The 22,678-nt window shown below is 52.2% G+C and overlaps 1 protein-coding gene across 3 annotated transcripts in view; it reads right to left on the bottom strand.

Moving 5' to 3' along the window:
• The window catches only part of LOC131205929 (uncharacterized), a 74,211-nt gene that overhangs the window by 14,911 nt on the left and 36,622 nt on the right, over nucleotides 1-22,678 (bottom strand). For all 3 annotated transcript variants that reach the window (XM_058198243.1, XM_058198244.1, XM_058198242.1), the window contains exon 4: nucleotides 19,837-19,881. The gene's annotated coding sequence lies outside the window, so the exon portion shown is untranslated. The remainder of the gene's footprint in view (nucleotides 1-19,836; nucleotides 19,882-22,678) is intronic.

Genomic DNA, 22,678 nt, shown 5'->3' with positions numbered 1-22,678 from the left:
TAAAGAAAGAAGACCACAAACTGGGTCACGACGAATCTCCATTTCGATCGCTGATAAACCGCCGGCGATTCAATTCGCATTAATTATGCCCGGCCACGGCCTGGCAACGCCATTTCCCCCCGAAACCGCAAAACATACCACCGGACGGGGCGAACATCGAAAAACGCCGGGCCCCGTTCATGGCCTGCCGTGGGAAAACGTCAACATTCGATGTTTTATTTTGATTTCCTGCGTGCCGCGTTTTCTTCCACGCGGCCATTGTCATTGTTATTGTTCCGGAAGCTGGTGCTCCAGATTGACGGCGCGTGGTTTTCGGGGGCCCCCCGATCCCCGATGGCGTGTAGAACTCGGGTGGCGAACGAAACAAAAAGGCGGAATCGTTAAAAACAAACACTTCACTTCACTTTCAGCACACTTCACCATCAAAGGGGCTGCCTGGGTCGGTGAGTTTTCCAACACAGGGCAGGGCACACATGGGCCGTGGCCGGCCGGGAGATCTGGCGCGTGTATCTGCCACATTTGTTTCGATTCAATCCCAACCTCTTTGGTCTTCTCCTCGCGCTCTCTCTCTCTTTCTCTCTCTCTCACGGGAAGGGAAAGTTCCTCTTGGTGATCTATTTTCCTGGTGGTGGCATTGTTGGTGGGGGACCTTTGTTTCGAACTTCTGACGGTCCGGCCCGCCCGTCGAAATCGTTGGTTCGATCTGCTGTGCCCCCGGTTCCCGTCTCCGGTTCTACTTGTGCGGGCGGGGTCCCCGCATCGGACGGAACAATACGGTGCTCGAGACACCAAACTAAAACAACACCACACAAAACATAAGAAGAGGTCGGCGAAAAAAAAACGGACACTCGGGGTCGGCGGTGGAATAAAGAAAACCGGAACGCGGTCGGGAAAGCCGCGTGTCTTTAATGTCTTTTGGTGCGCGAGACAAGATCTGGTCTGGCCGGGTTGTGTGTCCCAACCACCCCCACCACCCACTGGGTGGGTGGCAGACCCGAGGGGGTGAGACCGTCAATGAAAACTAGACCAAGATCCGTGGCGGGGCCGGACATCTGGTACCGCGGTACAAAACATGCCTCGAAAACCGCAGCTCGCAGCACGAAAGCGAATGGCGGAGCCGCCGAAAAAGTGACGAGGAATCGACCGACCGCGACGTCTTACGCCCCCGCGCAACAAAACTTTCCTTTGGCGCGAGCCCGCCCTCGGGAAGGGGAACAGGCTTTAAAACAGTGAACAAAAGGGGCGACACACAATGAAGTGCGTCATAAAGACCGCACCGTCTAAGTGAAACCTCCCAAACATTGACGGCGACGTCGGACGATGCAGCGCTGCTCACGTCCATATTCTCAGGCGCATTCCGCGCCATTGTGAATCGGTCACGTGTCGGCCGCCAGCCAGGGGGGGTTTGTTTTTCCTACCCAAACACCGGTGGCCGACTTTTCGCACCGTCACCGTCCGGCCCAACACACATCACGGTCACGGAACGATGTTCGGGACCTGACCAAAAACTTAGGCTGAGAACTAGAAGGCTCCGTCCTTCCGAAGTCCATTCCTTCCTTCGGCCACTGTTTTGTGGTGAGTATCTAAGCCAACGACGACTTTGCCGAAAAAACATAGAATAATTACGTTACGGAGAAAGCGAGCGCGTTGGGGAGGAAAGTCCACAGATTTAACGACTTTGGCGGTAGGTCGTAAAATAGCCATTTTGGGCCACCCGCTTTAAAGCTGCGCTCGGAGTCCGCACGGACGAGCCTGTTGCTCGTCGTAAAACGTGCGGAATCGTTAAACTGACCGCGCGACAATCGTTCGAAGTTGAACCGTAAAGTTCATGATGAAGTGCCAGGCTGCTTCGGGGTTGATTTTTTTTTGTTAAATTCTCCATCCACATCGGGCGGTTCTAGATCCGTCGCTTTCGGTACAGTTTACTGTTTAATTCGGGTTTTACTAGCTGGCAGTGTTTTTCAAAGAGTTTTTGAAACTTTTTGGTAAAACGGCAGTAAGCTCGATTGAGCCACATAATCCATAAGTGAGAAAGGAATTGCGGTTCGTCCGTAGATCATGGATTAATTCGATTTCTATGCGAAATCCTGACATAGAATTTCAACCTGGATGCATTGACTTATGATTGAAACATTATACAACTGAAACCTAAGACAATATAAATCCACGACGAAATATCTCAGAAATAGTCATCGCCAATGTAAAATTGAATTGATTTGTTATATGATACACAGTTCGATTGGTTCCTTAATCAATGTTTAGTACCAATCTTTACTCTGATTCCGGTAACTGTTAAATTGAAGTTCAATGCAGTTAAATGCAAAATAGGATCCCTTTCCTTTAGGATTTGAAATTCTTTGCGGATATGTCCCGATATTGTCTAACCGTAAGCTATGTTTATTTTTGGGCCTGAGTTGAAAATAAAGTCGAATTCGCGAACTGGCTGTAGTTCACGATCTCTGTGGCAGCGCCACCGTCAACTCCACTGAACTCCGCCGACCTGAACTGGAGCGGACGAGCGTAAACGATACTTTGTGGCCACTTCTGTAGCCCGAAAGAGCAACGCTCGGTCAATATGGCGTCAAATTCCGTCCGCTGCAGAATGCTGAACCAGAACCGGCTCGCGGTCTCTGGAGCAGCAGCAGCAGCAGGTCTTTGTGGTCGGTCGGTTGATGTCGGGCGTAAAACTTTTCCCACCCTGCCCGAGTGCGCCCTGTCAGTGTCAAGTTGATGCGGCCTGCACCGCCAGAGCACTGGAGCGCTCATAAAGTGCGACGACGTCCGGGCGCGGCAGCTGTTGCCGAAGGAATCACCCGTCACAACCCCACGGTGGCCGGGTGGAAGTCCACGGCGAAAGACAGCACGGCCATTCGCCATCAGCAATCATCGATTCGGTTCGTTCCGATTAGGTTTTGGCTTTGCTCGGTGCGGATGGTGTTCTCCGCGAGGTGGTTCTCTGGCTCGGCCACTATTAACCAGCCAGCCTAGGGGCGGTGTCGGCGGCGCCACTGAAACGGAACGGAAACCGCGGAACCGAGCGAACCGTGGCACTAGGTTAGGTCGTGTGGAACGCCGGCTGGGACCGAAAATAATCACAAAACTCGAGAGCCAGGACCGGTACCGCACACAGACACACGTATAACGGTGAGACCACGGGCGAGGACGAGGATGACACAGTAACCGGCACATTATCCACACACCGGCGACAAGTGTGTAATTCAATCTCCAGCCAGCCGTCGGAGTTGGAGCGGCTCCTGACCGCCTTTCCCAGATGATGGCTGATGGGCTATGAAGGTTATGCTATTGCCCATGTACTGCCCCTGCCTCCACTGTCCCTTCGAGCCACCGGCAAAAGGGTTGGACTGTTTGTTTAGGCCGGAGCGGGAGCGTAGACGCCAGCACCTGGGGTCTCGGGGAATGATTCCATCATCCGAGCTCATTCGTTCCGGCTCCGGGAATGTTGTAGCTACAAGTGTAAATGACGGGCCGGTACACCCTCGTACATCCTCCTCGGAACCGGGATGCCCGTCCCGGTCGTCCCGCAGAGGCAGACACAATCCGGGCCATGGGAGGAAGCGTATGGAATTTGATTGTTTTTCCATGTTTTTCTTTCCGGTATGCCTCCCCGGGAACGGCCGGGACACCGTGCCTCTTCTTCTGCTCGAGCGGGTCGGTCTTGTGTGTCAGCCACCCAACCCGCCGAAGTCCTGCTGCGTCGACTCTGGTGGTCTTCCGTTAGCAGCGGGATACACGTCATTTACTAAGATTGCTCCCGACCAGGACGACAATGTATCGCCCGGCCCTCGCAACCGACATCGATACCACCTCGTGTAACTCGCCCGGGTATCCGGATGGGTACGCATTGTAATCAAAATCCAGTCACTCCACGTGAGAAGTCACAGCGTCGCCCGAACCGAACTCGAGTTTTTTCTTTTCCATGCCGTACCGGGTGGGACGAAATTAGTTTTCCGGCTCGGACAGGAAGGACACCGATCGGGATGGCGGAGTGGCAGAAAATCTGGCTCGCAGCAGCTCATTCCGATCCAGATCTGATGGGGATCCGATTTTATGCAAAATCGAACAACCGATTGAATTCGATCGGCCGTCCCCGGGTCGTCCATTGATTTCCTCTAGGACCCCACACGCGCTGGTGGTGGGAATTAGCATAATTATGCGAACGGAGCAAGGTTTGGGATCATTTTTCATGATGATGCTCGGTCGCCGGATCGGTTTTTGTTTTCGGCACAACTCCAGTTCGAATTCCCCGGCGCGTGTGGCATCCGGATCGTGCACCATAATTTGCAACCCGCAGTCGAACTGGCGCTCGTAAACTAGCCTTCACCGGGGAGCCCTCGGGAAGGGTTGTGCTCCTAATTGATATCGTGCTGAGCCGTGGCCGTAGCAAAGAAAGCGTTTCCACGAAACTCCACTAATTATTGACTAGGAATCGGCGAAGACCTTCCCAGGCCGCGGTGGTCGGTAAGTCGATCCAGTTTTGGTGGCGGCCAATTTGGGGGTAATTCTTACGCGAAAGCTAGCCATTCTTTGAGTGGATGTTCTGGTTTCTGGTCGATCGATCGACCGCTCAAACTGAGTGATGGCCATCGATTTCCATCGGATCCCGGTTCCCAAGTGGTCGCTCGAAAGCTCGCTGATCACACGCGAAACGGTTTAAAACACTTCCCCGTTTAATTATCCACCATTCGATATGTTAATTGGTCATTAGTCCGTTGGGAGAGCCGCTTGGTGCCATCGTAACTATCAACAAATTTCCCCCAATCGCTGATGGGGCTGATTGGGAGGATTGTGGTGCTGGTCTTCGACTCACCAGAAACCCGTAGCGAAATACGATGGCCAGGATCATAAAGCGAGCGCTTCGACCGGGGGGTGTCTCTTAATGCTGTGCGCATTAACGAATCCACCGCTTATCGCTTCGGCTTCGAGCTTAACACCCAGCCCAATTAAGCGTTAATCCGTGTGGCTGCGCCTCGCCTTAGGAATGTCCTAGTTTCGCAAGACCCAACCCCAACGGCGCAGGCAGGTTGCAATTATGCGGGGCACCGAAAACATACGGCGAATCGGCAACATACACAATCCGGTCTCCTTGGAATCGACTCGGAAGGTTTGAAAAATACTTTCTCCGTGGCCCGGCCCGATGACGCGTCCAGGTTGACGGGTTGATTGAATATTAAAAAAGGAAATGAAAAAGCGAACGAACTGACTGACATTCGTGGGCCTCGGATCATCTCGCTACGATTGGCTGATAGAAAACCCCTCAAGGAAACTGTTGAATGAATCCATGGCCATATCCAAATATTCAAATGAGCGAACGCGATGTGGCCACCTTTTTGGGGGGGGGGGAAGATTAATTTAATTTATGCACCTCACTGGGCTCTGATGCCCATTTAAAATACCCTTTCGAGCGCTCCGGCCTCATTCTGGAACCGAAACCGAAATGCCAATCAGACGGCCCGGAGGTTGAACCTGTCGCCCCGTCGGCTAATGAAGATCCAGGAGAAGGCAACCCGGATTAACAACAATATTGTTCCGAGTGTATGACGGACGCTGTTTGACGAGAGCTGACAGCTGAGACGAGTTCATTATCGGGCGCGATGGGACCCTCACGATCATGATCGTGAGCCGCGCGCGTGGGGCAACATAAAATTAATCGCCAATCGCTTCGGACCGCTCCGTGATCGTGATGATGGGGCCGGCCAGGAAGGCCCAGCCTCTGTCACGACGCCCATCGCCCATGACGAATTGGCGGTAAACGCCGTGGCCATCGCCGAGATGCACTTGCACTTTTCCCTTTCGCTCAATCGGTTCGCGAAACGCCGGACACATACGCGGGCCGAGGATGAGTAAATATGGGAGCGCGCAAGATAAAGGTCCCCCTGGACCTGGAGTCGTGCGCATTGGCCGTGCGCTTCACACCGGATTCCGGCGCGAAGGAAGACGCCCGGAGTACGCGGACCCGTCAGATGCAATCATTAATAAATGCGTACCCAAGCGCATCGCGGCCCGGTCGTGATGGTCGCCTCGTAGTGGGACGAGCGAAAGGAACTGGCGGCATATCTGGGACACGCGAGAAGCCCGTGATTCTGGCGGTGCGGGACCCCAGGACCCAAAGGAGCTGGGAGTTGGGGCAAACGAAATGTATGTCAGAGGTGTTTGCCGATCGGTGCCACAGCGGTGTGTGCCACATCCCGCCTTCGGATGGGAGTTCCTCGGGGGCCGAGCGATAAATCGACGACGACGGGCCACGGAAGTAGGTTCGATAACGGAGATTCGCCATCGATTCGACGTGGCGTCGATCCTCGGCCTCGGTCCGCGTGCGAATCTTCCTATCCGGCCGGCTTCAAATCCGGAGGGCTCCGTATGCAAAAAAGGTTCGGTCAGCCAGATCCACGGTCCCGGCGATGGGTTCGGGGCCGGTCGGTCGGTACCGAAACCGTAGGGTGACCTAATAAAAGTCCGAGAGTCCGAGAGCATCCGCCGACGGAAGCGCACGTGTGTGTCCACATTCCGGACGTACATGTGCATAAATTGAGATAACCCTAGCCCGGTTCGGTGGAGGCCTACTTCAGGCCATGTACATGCGTTTAGGATCACTTTATCAACCTGGCCGGCCACGGTCTCTGATTGAGACGGGCGCGGGGGTTGACATAATTACGTCGTCCTCACGGTGATCGGATCTCCACGGAGCACTGACCGCCCGGGATGTAGATATTCCGGAGGCAATTACGGCGCACGTAGCGGAGAACTGTCAGCATGCATGCATACATTTTAAAATGAGCCCGTAACCGTAAGATAATCATCTCGTTAAAGCGATGGCCACACGCCATTTTGTTGGTTCGCCAAATTGGAATTAATTCCCACCAGCCCACAGCCGGTACATGGACGACACATATAGTGCCGTGTAATTGGACCCATTGACGTGCCATCATTATTTCTCCCTATCCACGTGGTATCAAACCTGGAGTTGGTGAGTCGGGAATTGGGGCTTTCGGACCGGTAGAGGGCGCTGCTAAAAGTGCATCGAATTTTTTCGTGACGTCGCGACGCTTAGAGGGCCTCGGTGTGGTCACGTGCTGCCACGGCCACGTCCGGTCCCGTTTCCCTTCCGTCAGTACATGGGGAGGAAATTTAAAATTCACCACATCGGCCCAATTGGCCCAATTCGGCAGGTACGCTTTCGATTGGGGCCTTATCTCACACTACAGGGACCGAGACAGAAAGTCAGCGGAAGAGAGAGAGAGAGAGCGACTTACGGCGGTGTGGTCACTACGCGGCCCACCGCGTGATCTGCTGGCCCACCGGAGTCTCGGCGAGTTCCGGACCAAAAGCTTCCACGACCCGGGGCACCAGACCAGACTTATTCGGGCGGATATTAGTCATATTTCGGTCGCCGTGGCTCGGTGGACAACGGCGTCGGCGGAAATTCATTACTATTTGTTTTGTTTCTCAGTTTTTCTGGGTTAGTCCGCCTCTGATTTCGCCGGAGCGTGTCGTGCCAGGGCGGGTTTTTTTTTTTCGAAAGGAGGAAGAGATTCATTAGCGCTGCGGTGCGATGAGGCCGAGAGCGTGAATTCAAGGTTTCGCCCCGGATCGCTTCGACTAGCGTTGGAAGCGTCGGCGTACTCTAAGGGCCACGTAGGACCTGGACCCAACAGCTCCCTGTTTTACCAGGTGGAACAGCCGCTGTTTTTGGGACTTTCGCCCCTCCGAATCCTCCACGTCGTAGCCGTCGATCACTGGGTTTGCTGGGGACTCCCCGCTCAGCATAAATCAGATTCATTAGAGCACGGGGCGGGCGATTTTTCGGTTTCCTGCCATTTTCGCCTGCCTAACCGGCGTCCCGTTAGTCGCCGAGGCCGAGCGAAATGATTTACTGCTAATTTGGAGTGCTAACCGGTCGGTCGGGTCACCCTGCCCTGGGTTGGTTCCAGCAGCCGGCCGCCCATCGAGAGGGTGCCGTTCGGTTCGGTTTACAACGGGCCCGATTACGGTTGCTGTGCCGCTGCTCCTGAGCATAAATCGTTCTGTCGTCGCTTTCACGTCGCGGCCACAAACACTTTCCGCCGGTGAGGCCTGGGCCTTCGTTGGGTGAATCGCTAATTTCAATTTCAATCGTCCGGGATCTCCGTCCGGGATAGAGCCGGGCGACACGCGGCTTTAGATGCCTATCGGAGTCGGTGACCACCGACTCCTTGGGCCCGTCACTCCCCACGACGCCGGTTGCATGATTTGTAACGTGTGGCTTTCCTGGAATGCTGTCCGAGCTCCCGGTGAGCTGGAGGTCGGGCTGAGTTCTACCGCGGGACCTCGGCTGACGAATGGCCCGGACTCGAAGGGTGTTATAATGTACAAAATATTTGAATATGCAAATTCGGTCGATGTTCTGTCGCCGTGCGCGATGTTCTATCGCCCAGAATCCGAACCCGCGCCGGATCGGATCGGATCGATCGGACCGGACCATTAAACGGTTTCGGTCGCGGGCCAGGTTAATTGCCAATCAAAATGCCATTGCCGAGTGGCAAATTGCGATAGGCCTCGAAATCGTAGTGGCGAAAGTTGTGCGACGCGACCGATCTCGGCCATCGCGAACCTTTGCGCAGAAATATATGGTCGGCGGAAGCTCGTAAAACGTGTACCGCCTCAAGGAACTAGGGTGCTTTTCAGATGTTAGTTTTTGCATTACCTTCGCTCGAATGCGACGTTTTTTTGTTTCGGCACCGTTCGGCGTGGCCTAGAACTGTAAAGATGATGTATTTCCTAGGATTTTTATGTTCGCTATTAACGCAATTGACGGAAAAACTAGGGTGACATTCACTGGAAACATTATTGTGGACAGCACGGAATTACGGGGCACGTGTTGGAAAATTACCATGGACAGAGCGTGCTCGATGTTCTCGGGAATCTGAAACGGTAATTTAATCAGACCGAGTGGTAATTTCATAAAATACCATTCGATTTTTCCTCTGCACCTGTATCGGAGAGACACACACCGTATCAATCGACAGGACTCGATTCCGAAAAATGTTGGTGCCCCGAACGTCGCTTCCGAAAATAAGTGTCCTGTTGGTTTGTCCTGCCCGTCAGTGAATTTGACCCCGTCGGGTTCGGGTGCTTCAACGAATCACGGCGGATGCCGGTTTTGTACTTGTTGCGTTCAACGAAAACACAAAGACAAATTTCCATCCCCCGGGCTCTGGTGGCCTTCGGAGCCAGTGGAAAGGCTTTATTGCAGCTCTTGAGTTCGATGGAATTATTGGAACACTGTTTACTTCATACTTGACCAGATTCCGATCTCAGACCCCCTGGTCCAGCCGGAGTTGAAGTGCCGCTACCATTCTTGTCCTTTCAAGAGTATCCTTCCGACCGGGTGCATAATGCCGGGGATTGGTCCGAAAGTTTTCCAATAACGCAGACGAGCAAACAAGTGTATCTTGGGGCTATTGGAAACTGAGCAGGGAAATGAATTATTGAGCCGTGGCCCCGGTGTACGGAGCAGAAAATCTATTATCCGGGTGGCAACATCGTTAGGAGTTTGGGGTAAACATGGCGTAAGGGGAGAATTTACCAGATCTTGGTCGTTGGGATCTGGGATCCGGGGAGACCTGGGAACTGTGACATTGGGTAACTACAAAAAATAATTCGCTTGGGGAACTTCTATCGTCAAGCATCACGAGATTTTCTACAGTCTATCGACATATTGTCGAGCGTTGCTCATCGACGGTCGAAGACAATCCAGATTAATTATTGATACGATTAATTAAATGTGCCCGGGCCAAGAATCCCACCGAAGGACACCGGCTGCCGCATCGAAACAAACGGCAAACGGCTTCTTCCATTTGTGCCATTTGGTGGGCTTCGTTGGATGGTGAAAGAAATCGCTGGTCGGTCGCCGCCAGTGAACCGAAACACTTTCACCACCCGAGCCGAGCCGGACATCGATGGCCACGATATTGGCAGTCCGGCAGTCCCCCCCCCACCGGGGGGTCGGCGATGCGTGTGCGCAAGTACGATTTCATTTGCATCGAGTAACGGAACCCCTGGAGCACTGTGGAAGCCTTGGCTTTCTCGGCCAACCCGGGCACAGACCGCCGTATGCTAGGCACGTTCCGACCTACACAGGTTTCTCGAAACCCGGCGAGTCCGGCGAGCGGTCGAGAACTAATCGATTATCTACACGGTGACACGGTGGCAATGGAGCCATCCCGGGGGTATGTTTGCTAGATGCCATCGCCGCCGTTTATCAACGGACACTGCGGGATCCGTTCACGAACATTTCTCGACCTCGACGAACACATGTTTGCCATTTGGAGGGACATTTTTTGTCACAAACCCTCCTGTCAACAGCGCAACCTTCACTAATCGACGTGCCGCCCGCAGCCCTGGAGATCGATAGCCACCAGCCGTGCCGTGGCGCCGTCTATTGTTCATCTCGGACTCTTTCGGGCAAATTAAGTTCCGGCCGGGAAAATGATCGCTCCTCGCCGCCGGGGAAATCCGAACGTTCCAGGTGAGTTCCAGCTCCGTCAGTGACCGTGGCGTGCCCCCGTGATGTCCATCATCCCGGGGAGGTTCCGAACGGAACGATACAACGTTGAAGAAATTCAATTATGCAGAGTAGGCCCAGCGGCCAAATTGGTTGCCGGTGTCTTACCGTTCTGCTGGGACCGTCGCAGCGGACCCTCTGGCGACACGCGGCACGCTCTTCACCTTGACATCATTGTCAGTTGTTGGGGCCGACTGGATGACTTTTAAGCCAGCACGACGGGGCGAGAGTTAGATATTTTACTAAATGAAACCTTAAAGTGATTCGTTTCGTGATGGGTCCGGAAATAGGGATTTATCCCTGGAATTAGCACCTCGCTGCCGAGGGGCTTCTTTTGGTGCTGGTGTTAACCGGCTAATCGGAGCGGTCGAAGGGCCACAGTTAGTGAGGGTCGTAAGCAATTTGTGAACCACTTCGAGTGGCTTAATCTTCGACGGGGTGGATTAGGATGGCTTCGGGCACAGATTTTCTTGGCCTGTTTGTAACTGCTCTAACTAGAATCATTTCACAGACACAGATTTTTTCGTCCCAAATTTTGTTCAATTAATGCTTGTTCTATTTCTGTTCTCTGCTTTCATAAACGAGAAAGTCCGCTCAATCAGACGTTTGACCAATAATTAATTTTAATTAATCTCGCTCCTCAAACAGTTTCAATCCTAAACAGACCACTCTTATGAAGGGTGTTTCATCACAATCCAACTATTTAAATATGGAATAACTCCGTTAATTGTCAGTCGATTTTAGAAAATTAGCCAGATTTCAAATTCTTACTCTATGCTGATTATAGAAAAATTTACGGTAAAACAGCAGGTTGAAATTGTAGCGCTCTATATTGAAAATAATGGTTCAACTGTGAAAACTGTGCGTGCTTAAAAAGGCCGCTTTCTGTGTATCTAATGTAGGCAATTATTTGATCGATATTGTATTGAGAGTAATTTTTTAATAAACGGCATTTTATACTCCAAATAAATCTTGTTCATTTGCTAAAATCGACTGACAAATAGCGCAGTTATTTAGCTTTTAAATAGTTGGATTGTGATGGAACACCATGTACATTCTCTAAATCGTAACTAGGACCAGATGTCCAGAGACTAAAGGCGAGGCTCATAAATCATTCGGCACACAAAATGTGTTTCTCTGTCCTCGATCCAATTCTGTTGGCCCAAGTTCTACTGTGTGTTTCTAATGGCGAAATTTCATTTCACCCCCCAATTTTCACCTCGAAAGCCAGTAGCCACCCAGTACCAAGTGCACAGGCCTAACCACGCGTCCTTGGATGCTGGATTCTGCTTCAAGCGATGCGCGTGGCCTCAGCCTCGGGCTTCGATAATTACAGCCCCGGGGCGGCCAGCGGGCCCCAACCGATTTCGCCCGTAACGCAAACACTTGAACCAATTTCGGACCCCGGCGAAGCCCATTAGCTTGACGCTTGACGGTCACCGGCGGTCAGTTAACGCTTGACCGGGCAGCCGCCTTCCACGGCAGGCACTAGGATTGAGGCAGACGAAAAGTACCGGACGACGGTGACCGCTGCCGCCGTCTTCGCCGTGCTGTTGTTGTTATTAGAAAACGAGAAAGTCAATACCTTCGGCCATCTTCATTACCGGTGGCCGACAAGGCCACCGGAGGCTGGTCAGCGCCACAGGTTGATTACTGCCGGGGCGACTACTGCCCAAACCCCCCAAACAGGATGGGACACTCGAGCACTGCTAGCTCTAGGGTTTCCCGGAGATCATTTGTGGTTGCGACCAGAGAGAGAGAGAGACCGAGAGAGAGAGCGAGATACGGTTAGCAAATATGTGACGTCTTGTTTTGCGCACTTCATCAGGCAAATCGCTGGCTGGATGGCGGTGTCGGTAATGACGACGACGACGGAGTTTATCATCGATGAGACTCCGTCGAGGGCCCTCCGTCGGCCCATTTCGGTGGAACTAATTAGTAAACCAAACGAAACCTGCGCACGATGAGCCCGCTCGGCGCGACCCGGCTAAGGTCTCGTCGAGATTCGACGGGTCCTCGAAGTGATGGGCTAAATTATGACAAATTACTATAAACCGAGTCGCGGAAAACCTCCCCCGGGGGGGGAAACTTTGCCCGGCTGCTCTGGGGTGTATGTCGCGTGTTGGGCCGCAAGGTGGCGCACGTGTTTACTGCAAATTGCGGATGCCACCAATTCCCGGGAGGAAGCCGGCTTCACGAGGGCGAGCTCTCGGCCTCAGGAGGCGCACCACGTCGGTGGTCTGGCTGGCTGGGGTTGATGGAAAATTGAGCCACCGCATTTGACATTCGTTAACATATCTTCTTTCTCCGCGCATTTCTACCGTTGGCCCCGAAGAAGCGCTAGGCTGGGCCCTTGGTCCGGGCAGGCAGCATCATAAATCATACTACTTTATGTATCGCTTCCTTTGCCGGGCGTCCTCCGGCCATCTTGCGCTGTCTTGGCAGCCAATTTTTCTTCTATTCTTGCACGCCCCATCTGCCTTCGGGAGGTTCTTAGATGGGGGCCTCTCGGTGGTCTCAGGGATTCTCAACAGGGATCCCCTCCCGGGTGGGTCGAAAGAATCGAACAACGGAATGGGAGAATGTCATTTTTTACCCATTCTAACTTACTTTAACTTCCAATTTTGCTTGCGGCCATTTAGGTTAGCACACTACGCAGTACGTAGTAGTTGCCGTTCCGTTAGTGTCACCTTCAACGGTCGTTGTAGTAGGATCGGTAACGGTGCGTGACTCTTTTTTGCAATGCGACACCCTCCGTCGAGGGTTCCGGTGCTGATGGGGACGTTCACAGGATGAAGGCTGCCGACCCTCGGGAGGGTCAAAAAGACATCTTTATTACAAATTATTGGAACACAGGCTGCGTCAGGCCGGATTGCGCGGCGCGCCAACATCAACGTTATGGTCTACGCTGTGCTCTGCTTCAACTTCGCCGGGTGTCGACCTTGGAGTCCTACAACAGATACTACGGTGCAAAAGGACAACATGACCATAAGCGGACTGACAAGGCATAAGAATTTATTGTTTAAATTTCGGGGATTGGCAAGGAAAGGACATTGAATTGGTTGGAAGATACGCTTTAAAAGTTGTCAGTGGCAACACCAGTGTGACAAAAAAGGCTCACGACCAACTTTACGCTAAAATCGCCCCATAAATTGGTCCGACTCTCGAAGAGTCTTCCTTCAGTCCGAGGTGCCAGTGCCGTGGATGAAGTTGCGAAAGAGGCGCGAACAATTTTCGGCGAACAACTTTCGGGTCCTCCAATTATGTGACAGCCGGTTAGCTACTTCACTCCTTCGGTGAGGCTGTTGAGGGGCTATGCAGCGACTTGGAACGTCTGTTTGTGGGTCGATACGAGTGCCGATACGGAGTTCACCGCGGCTACGCTCTACCGGCTAATGGACGGACTCAGGGACACCCGGCCGCCCCCGGGGAGGTTTCAGATATTTCGAGTTTAATAACAATACTCGTAAATACGGGGCAACTCATTCGTTACGCCGTAAGTGTTCGATGGATCGCATCCCGCAGTGCCACCTTGTGGAAAGGCCTGGTCAAATGGCAACCGGGTTGTTGATGTCCTCCGGCGATGCAGGTGAGTGTGCATCGTTCGACCATCAACATGATGATGATGATGGCGGCATCATCATCGTGGAATTCGTGAAAACACCACCATCCATTTACGATTACGAAACTATTCGCGCGCGCTTCCCATCGGGGGGCCACTTGCTCCGGGCATCCCCACCAAAAAAAAAAAACGAAGCATCGAAAGGCAATTTGTGATGGTAAACCAACGGGCCATAATCCGGCGAAAAGCCAAAGCGTTCGCCGAATGTATGCGAATGCGGGCATATTTAATTTCCGAATTCTGCCATCTGCGGTGCGCATTTTCCCGACGGGCATTCCGAGTACTTGCGTTTAATTCGTTTCGCTTCGGTGCACAATTTTGCGGTGGTAACAATATTTACAGCTATTTGCTTCAAGGGCCTGCCAGGGGCTCGATAGCTGAGGTCCCACTCGGTGGGACAAGAAGTGAATCTTGTAAACCCGTATGTAAACATGCACGATTAAGGGATGTCCCGTCCATTAGGCGAAGGATTAGTGATCTCGCTCTAATTGAAAGTCAAAAGACCCAAGCCAGGGCAACCGACCCGGGAACCCGGGACGTAATTCTTTCTAATCTCGACGAGTCCAGCGGGGCTCGGGCGCAGCGGGTACTTGACATAAATTCACCGTCAATTAAACGCGAGTCACCGATTCCAGTTGAGCCAACCGGGCACCGGTCACAGACACTTTTTATGCTTATTGATACTGTCACCAGTCGAGGTCCCTCGTTCCGGTTCTCGACTCGTGAGCGCAAAGCAGATGCAACCCGCCAATGGGCCCTGGCACAGCTCTGATCCGAGGAGTTTTAAGCCCCGAGCACCACAAGTGACGATAGCAGACGCCGCGTAAGCCATCCGTTCCATTAGCAGAGGACCCGTGGTGTAGACACCGAACACCGAAACAAGCCGGAAAACCGGTGGGAAGCAAACGAAAATAAAATTGTATGTTTATTTGTTCATAAATCCGCCATTATCGAGCGGTGAGCCCAATCGGGAAGCAATATGTAGCTTATGGTGTTGAATGGATTGAGCACCATGATTGGGTGCCATTGGTTTACGCCGGTGTGTTGTTCTGTTTTACCAAGGAAAAACGATAGAAAAATCCGGAATGAAGAAGGCAATCCAATATTCAGGGGATAATTTGCTTTTAATGCCGGCCATCGAATGTACAATAAATATTATTCCACGCATAATTTGTAAGTGATGAAAGAGTGGCAGACCTGGAGGATATACTCTTATTAAACCACATTGTGAAACTTTTGACACAAACTGTCACTTTATGCCGTTCCATCTGTACAACAGACGGCCTGTCCTTCGCCACCGCAAGCGACACAAATCTCAGTTGGCTAAGGACTTTCCTGAGAGACGACGACGACGGGAGCCCACCTTATGTCATCAATCAAAACACTTCTCAACTCTGAAGCATATTTGACGTAACTGGATTCACCAAAGTCGGCCACGAAATGTTGCTCCTGCTGAGGGCTTGCTCTGGGAACTTTTGCTTCCAATTCATTCCAACCTTCATTCGCCAGGAGTTCGGTGCACGGCTGTTAGTTTTTCGTTGTCCCCAACTCCAGCAGACTCTAGCCGGTCTGTTAGTTTTGGGCAAGTTTCTGCTCCTATCTCTAGGCCCCCTGGTCTGACAGTGCCGAGCCGAGGATTGGCTCTCTAAGCCTCCCGCACACGGCCGGGCCCACCGAGAGGTTTGCTGTCAACTTCAAACGGAAAAGTCGGTCCACGGGGACTGGTGCCTGGTCTGGGGGTCCTGTGGAGTTTCATTCAAAACGCCCGTCGCTCCTGCTCCGGACTTCCCACCGAATGGCGTTCCACAGAAGAGGACGGTAATCGCTGGTTAGCGGCCTGGCACTGCACACCGGTTGTTAGCAACGAGGTGCGCACATTGTGCCGCGATAAGTAGGGACGCCAACAGTCGGTCGGCCGGAATTCGAACCAGGCCAACCGGTGGTGGCCACCGGTCCGCTCCTGTTGCGCCGGTTGCAAATCCGTTTTGTCATCTTCCAAAACCGGCATCCGGAACCTGATTGAAAAATGGCACTTCGTGCCGTGGCCAGGGCCAAGCTCATCCCGTCGTCGTTGCCGGTGTAGGACCAAAATAAAGAACCGCAAGACATCGGCACCGGGCCGAGCCGAAGACGATACTATCGGGAACGATTATGGGTACGTGGCAAGTGGCAAGGTGTCGACCGGGGCCACCCCTGCCCTTCCGAAAAGGCCGTGCGGGAAACTAACGGAAAAGTTAAAAAGCCATGAACATTTAACGAGCGTTTTCCATTAGCTTTTCCCACCGGCGGCCGCGGCGGCGGTTCAGACCCCGGCCCCTCCATTAGTAGCCGGCGGCGGCACAACATGTCCATTATGGTTTCCTGTTGCTAAGTAATGATGAAATTGAATCCGGATTTGCAGATTTCAGATTGCGCCGTGTGCAGGTATTCTGCAACGAGGGCCTCAGAGGGCCGCCCCGGCATAAGTGGAGTGCAGCTGGTGTGGAACTTGGTGCCGGGGCCATTGTACTCTGTTGCGTGCGCCACGGCGAGTGCCATAACTGGGGCTTGGTCCGGAGATTCCGAGCTAAACGGTGACCGGCCTGTTCGAGTTACGACCGTGCAAGAGATCCAGACTTCTCCACAGCACTGCTCTAGTTGCAGTCTGTAGACTAATCCAGCGCAGAATGGCAAGTAGTGTCCAAATTAAGACAACCCTTCTATGAAGTCTGGATAGTTGAAGGAATTCAATCACCGCCAGTGTACGATGATCCTGGTGGCTGAAGCGGACTTTAATCTTTCAGCTCAGCACGTGAAATGGCACCGATTCATCAACTCGTCCCAGTCCCCCCCATGGGGATACCTTCGGAACGTGGTGTAATGTTGGCACTTTTGCGTTATGCACCGTTGTGTCTCCGGTCCCTAGCACCTACCGCTGCTAGTTGTAATCTGATGTCGCATTCCGTTAACACTTCCGCCGGCCCTGGCACCTGTGGGCTCGGCCGGCCTGCCAATGGGCGATGAGTTTGCGAAACCCGGGGGAGGCATCTGCTAATTTTTCTTTCGCCGCGCCAAGATAGTTCCGCGGCTTTCTTGCCGCGGCTGGTTGCATATGATGAATGATGAACAAGAAGATGGGGAGACCCCGGGGACGTGGTGGGCAGGATGCTTGCTACACAGCGGTTGACCCCGGACGGCCGGCCGGTGACTATGCTGTTACGGGGTGTGCTGTTGTTCCCGTTAGCCTCTTTATCGGACGGCCACGTCGGGCCGGCGGAAAAGAAACACACGGCGAAAGAAACAAGGTTAAGATTAAGACCTTCTCCGGCGGGCCTATTGGCGGTGGGCGGTCGGCGGGATTCAATCATCACAGGGCCGCACCCTGCCCCATCAGTTGGCCCATCGTGAGAAGGGCTTCGTTTGAGAAGAGAGAGAGAAAGAGAGGGCAAGAGAGAATGGGAATAAACCAACAAAAGCGGTGGGCGAACAAATCGAAAACGTGTTAAAGCATGAATCATAAACCCTTCCCGATGGGCCAACGCTGGTTGGACCTTTCGTTTTCCCTTCATCTTTTTTCTCCACCGTTCGCGGCTCGCGAACTTTACCGTGGCCACCCCGTTAGCTGATTGATTGATTGATTGATTGATGGTTACCGATTTCTTCTAACAACATTTTCTAAATACCTCGCACCTTCCGTGAGGCTCCGCGGCCGGGCGGCCTCGTCGGGGGAAACAAGGAAGAAATGGCTTCAAGGCGGCCAACGGTGTGTTATTATTAATTTCGCGTACAGTGAGCAAACCCAACCGAACCCCGGCAGCCGGTGGTGGCCACAAAACCAACAACATCCTCAAACAACCATCATCATCAGTCGGCACCGGGTGGGATACATTGCATTCAATTATGGGTGTGAGATCCTTCGGAAGAAAGCGGACGGGATTTGAGGCCCTGCCCCATACCCATTGGCTGGCGACGCGAAACAAAACGGAATCCGGTGGTTCGTGCAAGAATCTGAACGGCAGCCGGCCCTTTCTCGGAATGCACACGATTTGAGTGCGATCGAAGGCCACGGACGTGACGTGATGGCGCTGCACGCACGTGTACGTTCCGTCGGTACACATTTCGTTACGCACCGCCTTCGGCACGGTATAATCCGGCTCCTGTCTCGACCCACGGCACAACTCGATTTCATGCAAATCACCCGTTTAAAGCCAGGCGAAACCGAAACTTCGGGTTTCGGGCCCGGGGTAGCAGCTGCAGAACCACCAGGCCCTGAGAAGATCGGGAGCCACGGCCGGGTTCGGGAGTTGGAATAAATTGGAGCGAATTGATGCGTCCGCTGCGTGATGGGATCCCGCGCGCATGGCTTTGCCTTCATTCTTCGGGCCGACCGGGGGTTTCGAACGAGGCTTTGGTGTCGCGAGGGGGAACACGGACCCGGATCCGAACCCGGACGGGGCCTGGCCGGTGGCCGGACTGATTGACTGATTGAGATGGTGGCGCCACTGATTTACGATAAGTAATCACCATTCGCACAATCAATTCGTCTCTGGTGAATTCATCGCTCTCTTTTACGGAGAGGCTGACAGAGGTTCGGTCCCGGCCACCGCACAAATTGCTATTGCAATCGGGAGCGAATTGGGTCGAGAACTTCGGATCGAGAGTTTAACTTGCGTAGTTGGATGGTTCGCAGGATAATTCGGCCCGTATCTGGCCCCTTTCGTATGCCTGTACCGTTGGAAAACTGAGCGGGACATTGTATTTCACGCAAAGAGTTTGGTCCTTACTCTTTGTTTCAAAAACGACCAGCCATAAAAATGCATTGGATTTGCATCAGGGAAATTGGAGCGCCATCGTCTGGACGAAATGAAGTGTGACCCTTGAGTTCTGAATATTTCTGAGAGCCTGAGCAGAGTTTTGTTGGAAACGGCCAAGGACAAGTTCCGATACGAAACGAGTGGAGGGGGCCTATCGGCATTTTCTATTGCTTGAAGCATTACTTGGGAGAAAGTTAGTTCTGGTTGTCTTTCGAAGAGTATGGTGATCGTTTTATTTTGGGTCTTCTAAACCCGATTATTTTGTTACTTTATGAATGGCTAAATCGGGAACACAATGTTCGGAAAATGTTCACTGGGGATTTAAATTTCCTCTGCGTTTCGCCAAGGATTTGCTTCGATTTGCAACTTCACATTTCGAACCATTTCAGATGATTCTGTAGATCGTTTTCAGTCTAATGTGATACGAAAACTTATGTCCACATGTAATCCATTCAAGCATTCATTTTGCACAATTTGGACGAAGCTCAGTTCCTGAGAATTGTAGAATTCCTCATAGCCTAGAATGCAGAATTAATTTCGAAAGAATCTCACTTTTTTTTTTGTGAAGCACGCTTTATCGACTGAAATGCCATCCACAGTGCAGCTGATATCGAAAGCCCTCTGCAGTTCAGTGGACGGACGCACGATGATGGCCTTTATGCAAAAGGGCACACACAAAAAAACGTATCGATTATCGAGGCTCCTGTCAAGGGCAGCCCCGAGTTCCGGGGTTTGCAACTGACATGAGCAATCTTGGCAAACGCAACGCATAAAGCGATACAACTCATATATTTATTCCTCTGACACTCCACGGGAGTCCTGCTGACGGGTCATTAAATATGTACTTGTTTTTTACTTACTGCACACCGCTTCAGACGCGTATTTGCTTCCTCTGGAGCTGGAGCCTGGAACGAGAACGAGAGAAATCATGAAATATTTTTTATATACCCGCTTTCGGAGTTTTTCACCATAGGTTATCGGCCCCGCGCTAACCCGGCGTCGACCCGGCGTATTTGCATAAATATTTCAACATCGATCGTCTGGTGGTGCAGAAAATAATGACGTGAACGGGACGACAATGGCCACATTGCGACGGCTGCCATCAAACCGCCCGACACCTGAAGGAGTAACTTGTCGCGACAGCCATCGACGAGACGAGACGATTAGCGTCTCGCATATGGGTGCATTGTGCTGTGATCGATTGTGATAAATGTCGCCGTGCAATGCACTATGATTGTCAACACCTTTCCAACGCCGCATTTTAAACAATATCAACTCCAGACCCTTGCTGAGGTCCTATTTTCGCGCGTGGTCTAGCGGAGGCTAGACAGGAATGCGATCAGGATTTCATTCGCTCAAAAAAAAAGTGTCTGCCACGCACTCGGGCGTTCCATTTATTGGTTTCGACAGCGCCGCGTTATGAAGGCTGTCCGTTGCCAGGCGGAGGGATCCTGTGCCAAATAACGGAGCACAATCGCGCGCCGCTGTAGACCGTATGACTCACATTTATGCAAAATATGGCACGCATATAGATGATGATTTGCATACATTTTACACCTGCTGCACAGCGGGCTTCGTCGTTCGAGAGCCTAGATTTCCCAAAGCCTCAACGACTCGGCTACAATGTGTCTGGCGTTCTTTTCACGCCACAGCTCGGCGTCGCGACAACCGGTGACTCGTTGGGCTCATAAAAGTTCCAGACCGATTTGACATCACATATCACATATTTACGAGTTTCGACATTGCTTTCTGAGCATCTGGCTCCACATTGGGTCGGGTTGCCGACTTGCCAGCGATTTGCTGAAGTTGAAAACCCGAGCTCCCTGCGCTTGAACCGGCGGTCATCGAATGTAATTAAATGCTTCCTTCGTCCAGGTTTCGAACCCATTAGGTGTCCCACGGGAGCAGCCAGTTGCAGGAAGTTACGACACTTTGCAACCGAGCACCGGATGCACATGGCGACCACCGGGCCGAACTCCTAATGGAACCCGACAGGAACCCGTTGCGGAGGGCGTGTGTTTGCATAACGGCCGCGGCCTATGTAAATCCGGAAGAACTTAGCCGTACGGGCAGCCGGGCAGCTAGGAGCTGCCAAGTGCAGCCAACTTAGTCTTTCATCTGGTGGCTGACTCCGGCGGTGTCCTCCGTGCCCTTGTCGCCCTCCCCAGCGGAAGCTCGTAAAAGGCCACAAGGCTGGGCTGGGCCGTGTGCAAATGCGTGGCGGTTAATGAGCTGTAAATGGTTCTTGTTTCAAGTGACGAGGACGGCACCCGGGGCCCGGCCCACACCACCGCCGTTGCCCGAAAGCCAACTCAGGTGGAGCTAAATGGACGTAAGAGCAGCGGTGCAACGCCGCATTCGACACTCTTGGCACTTGGCAGGGCCCTTCGGCGAGTGGGCTCTCCTGAAGTGAGGCTCCGGGAGAGGTGTTTGGTTTGCACGGCGAATGAACAACGCCGGTGTCACGTTCGCGGTCGACACGTCAGCCCATTCGCCGCCCCATTGTTCCGACTGTTCCGACGGGGAAGATGAGCAACAGTGCGCCCCGCGTAGTCTTGTTACGCCGAGACCGCAACGGACCGCCACAGAGTCAGGGACGTTTTAATTTGCGTAACTCATGTTGGGCAATTCTTACGGGATCTAAATGGTTCGAAGATTTTTCCTAAGCAACAATTCGTTTCAAAGAGAATTTCCCCAGCCCAATACCTTAAGGAAGGTTTGTTTGGTACAGGCTGTCAGGAGTTCAATCTGATCGGGAGGTAGACTCGAGTAATCATTTGTCCAGCCCAGGTGGCTACCTAGCCGTTATTATCTGTCGTTAGCTTGCTATCAGCCTTGTCAACGAGTTGCGAACCCGCAGAGCTCCCTGCCGTACTACAGGGTGGTCAAAAATGGATGCACTTTTTCATTTTGTTACAAAAAAAAACGGTTGAATATTTTTCGATGCTTCCCTAATTTTTTTTTTGAAAGGCTGATTCATAACATTTTTTTATGTGAAACAATTTTAGTCAAATGTTCACCATGATTGGGTTGGCAGTAGCTCCTTCGGTCGACCTATTTTTGGGCACAATTTCGATTGTATCTGTTCCTATTTCGGCAATTGAAATTTCAAGTTCTCGGCTTCAATTTTGCCGAAGAACCAATCAGCCAAAATCCACACAAAACAGTAGCTCGTTTTGGGTGCATTGGCTTCTCTTGCACGATGTGTGGGTTTTCGGAACCACAATACTGCTTATTAAGATAGTCACTGAGATGGAAATGAGCTTCAATGAAACGTGCTTTTCAAATATCGTTCCGTTTGAGTTGACGACCTACCACTTTGGAAAAACCTTGTTCATATTTCTCAATTTTTTTGTAACCGAAATTGTATTTTTATACATAAATGGCATGAATTAGCCTTTCGAATAAAAATTCAAGCATCGAAAAATATTCATTCGTTTTTTCTTTATAACCAAATGAAAAAGTGTGCGCTTGTTTGACCACCCTGTACTTCCTACTACGGCGTGTTGCGCGACGCGCTTCATGGGAGCTTTAATGGTTACCTGGAAAACGGTGGGGTTTACAATTGGTAAAACCTCCAACAACGCTGTCATATGGTCGGCCAGTACATCACCCATGAACATGAACCAACGAGTGGCCCCAATAAAACGCGTGCGCTTCAAGTGCCGCGAAGGTGCGCATTATCGCCATGTTTTGGGCGCT

This window comes from Anopheles bellator, chromosome 1 (genome assembly GCF_943735745.2).
Source record: "Anopheles bellator chromosome 1, idAnoBellAS_SP24_06.2, whole genome shotgun sequence".
NCBI lineage: Eukaryota > Metazoa > Arthropoda > Insecta > Diptera > Culicidae > Anopheles > Anopheles bellator.
The sequence above is the reverse complement of the archived record's forward strand: the minus strand, read 5'-3'. Positions and strand labels throughout refer to the sequence as shown.